The sequence below is a fragment of the Physeter macrocephalus genome, chromosome 21, assembly GCF_002837175.3.
Source record: "Physeter macrocephalus isolate SW-GA chromosome 21, ASM283717v5, whole genome shotgun sequence".
Lineage (NCBI taxonomy): Eukaryota > Metazoa > Chordata > Mammalia > Artiodactyla > Physeteridae > Physeter > Physeter macrocephalus.
The window spans coordinates 1656019-1659056 of NC_041234.1; the positions used below are offsets into that span (position 1 = coordinate 1656019).

General features: G+C 47.2%; 1 pseudogene; it reads right to left on the reverse strand.

Moving 5' to 3' along the window:
- Positions 1-1264: 1264 nt before the first annotated feature.
- On the reverse strand, positions 1265-2280 carry LOC102982859 (poly(rC)-binding protein 2-like; annotated as a pseudogene).
- Positions 2281-3038: the final 758 nt, after the last annotated feature.

Genomic DNA, 3038 nt, shown 5'->3' on the forward strand with positions numbered 1-3038 from the left:
CACACCCCCTCGGTACCCACCTCTACGCCAAAGGCTCTTTACTACAAACAGCTGCAAGCCTCGGCCAGCGGGACCTTTTTGAGCCCTGGGAGCATGTGGGTCCACCCTGCGGGGAAACCCAGAGTTCCTGAGAGCTAATCCCTCCATGGCCGCCCACGTGTAATGATGGGTGTGAATTGGTGGATAAAAACCCAGCCTCCTAACCCCTCCATTGGAGCAACGATGGGTAACTCTAAGGTAGAGGGCAACCGGGGGCTCTGGGAGTTCCCCAGCAGGACTGCGCTCCAGTGACCCCAGTGTTTGATAACGATCCCTTTATTGGCTGCCTCCCCTTCCTGTCCCACTTGGTCTACTGCTGTTTTCTGGAATCACCACACAAAGAAACGATTTGCACCCAAATCCTTGTCTTAGGTCCTGCTTCTAGGGTAACCCACACCAAGACAGAGAGTCGGTAGAAAGATTGTTCCTCACCAGTTATCCTGCAGCAAAGGCGACACTTTATAATTCCTTTTCACAGAAGCACTTCACCATGTCCCCTGCTCTGACTGGAGGGCGGCATGTTGCAGTGGGAAAGCCGTGAACTTTGGGGTGAGATTCAATCTGGAGTTCAAATCCCGCCTTTGCCATTGACTGGCTGTTTGACCTGTGTGACCTTGCTGAAGTGATTTTGCCTCAGTGAATCTTCATTTGCCCACTTATTTTGAGGGCAAAAAATACCTCGCTCCAGAATTGCTGAGAGAATTAAGGACGTAATGTAGGTCCACGGCCCAGTACAATGCTTAGCGGATAGGAGTAAACCAATAGATGGCTGTTCTTTGACCTCCAAAAGGCTGCTCCACAGTCACTACCAAGAGAATGTAATGTTCTTGTCCTTGAAGCTTTTGTCATGGGAGAATAGAGCAAACAGATACCCAGTCCATCTTTTAATTAGTTTTTGAGAACTTTCTGACATAATGGACGAAACTGCGGTGTATTAATATTCTAGTCTTCTAGTTCTATGACAAAGAAAAAAATGCGTGAGCACAAAACCCCAAAGTAAAACAAAACAGGGAGAAGCTCATAAAACTAAATGTGGAACTCAGCTCTAACAGCTGAATGGAGAAAGGAATTCGAATAATTTAAAAATCACAAGTGGATGTAAAGTGTAAAGAAACGGAAACTTACAGACTATTTAAAACCTGGAATTGCTGACTGTTCAGAAACGACACAGATGGATGAAGAGTGGTGAACAGCCAGAGAGGATTGTAGATGGATCTGCATCGCTTTAGCGCCGCCCCGTGCCACCTGTCTCTGAGGACGGCCAGACAATTTGATATGGAACCAGGCTAACGCTGGCAGCAGATCCAATGATGGTAACCAGATCCAATGATGGTAACCGGCCTAACAGTAGATCCTTCCACTGGGTTTGCAATGATGAACTATGCCCCAGACGTCTGGTGGCGCTTATTGATTTGGGCATCCTAATGCCCCATTGTGCAGCCAATTAAAATGCTTGAAGTGGTGAGTTCATGAGTAGTCTCAGTAGATACATCCAAACCTGCCCAATAGCCTTTCATCTCTGGAGAGTGGATTCAATGTCACTGAATCCAGGGTTGCCACGCATCATAGGAAAACAAGACTGTTGCATTGCCGGCCTCCAGAGGGAGTTCCTCTAGGTCATGGTTGAGGCACGTGGGTGGGTGGGGAGTGGGGGTGAGGAAAGCCCACACCGTTGCTGCCTGTGTGGTACGTGTCCTGACCACCTGCAAAGATGACCAGGGAGCTGGATGGCCTATGGGGTCAGGGTGACTCCAACATGACTGGACAGGCTTGCAGGACACACTCAGTGATGGCTTGCCCAACGCCAGCGGTTATAATGGCCTGCTCAGTTGAGTCGGGAGGCTTACTCTCTGCCACCTGGCCCTGAGCCCCTGTACTCTCTCGTCATATTTCCTTGATCTCGAAACCTCCTTTCCCAATGAGAGAGCCACACTGCTAGCAAGGACCGCCAGGCTCAGGGTGACCAGGGTCTGCTGGCAGCTGTGCTATTGTGCTGACGTCCTCTTCCAGTGCATCCATGATCGTAGCAAAGGCTTTAAAGATGGCATTCATGGGTCCAGCCAAAGTGATAATTCTCTCAGCACAGTTCCCTTTGGAGATGTTGATATGTACGCCACTCTCCCCACACATCTTCTTAACTGATTCTCTGTTCTTTCTGATGATGCCGCCAGCTTCCTTTCCATGCATAAAGAGCTGTATGGTGAAAGTGACATTCAATCCACTTGCAGTCATACCCTCCATCCGCCCCTGTTGCCTTCTTGACAACCCCTCTTGTTCCTCCTCTGGCCTTCTACCCTTCCCCTTCCCACCCACTCCCCTTTTCTTCTCCAGCCTACAGTTTTTGGCCTTGACCACTACCAGTGACCAATGACTTGACCATTTCAAGTCTAGCTCCTTGGAATACCGCTGGACATAGAGACAGTTACTATTACAGGTGTCACACAAAGCACTAAGCATCAAAGGAAAACAACTGATACATTTGATTACGTTTAAATGAAGAACTTTTGTTCAACAAAAGACCCCATTAGGAAAGAGAAAAAACAAGCCGAAGAGCAAGAGAATACATTTGCAACTCCTGTACCCAACAAAGGACTTCTATCTAGAATAGATAAAGAACTCCTATGCATTAAGAAAGACATAGAAACTCTGTAAAGAAATGAGCAAAAGGCTTGAACATGAGCTGCACAAAAGAGGCTATACAAATGACCAGGAAACATAATGAACTGTGCTCAACCTCCTTACTGAACAGAGAAGCGCAAATTCAAAACTCCACTGCCCGTTGAGTAGATTGGCAAAAATGAAAACATCTGACATTTTACCAACTATAACCTAGGATGTGGAGCAGCTGGAACTCTCATACACTGATGATAGGAGTGTCAGTTGGTACCCTTTCCCTCAATTTGAGAAAGAGTTTGACATCTGTTGCAGTTGAAGATACTTACACCCTCTGCCCCTCCAATGCATACTGTGTAATTCCATTTTTATAGCTTCAAAAATAG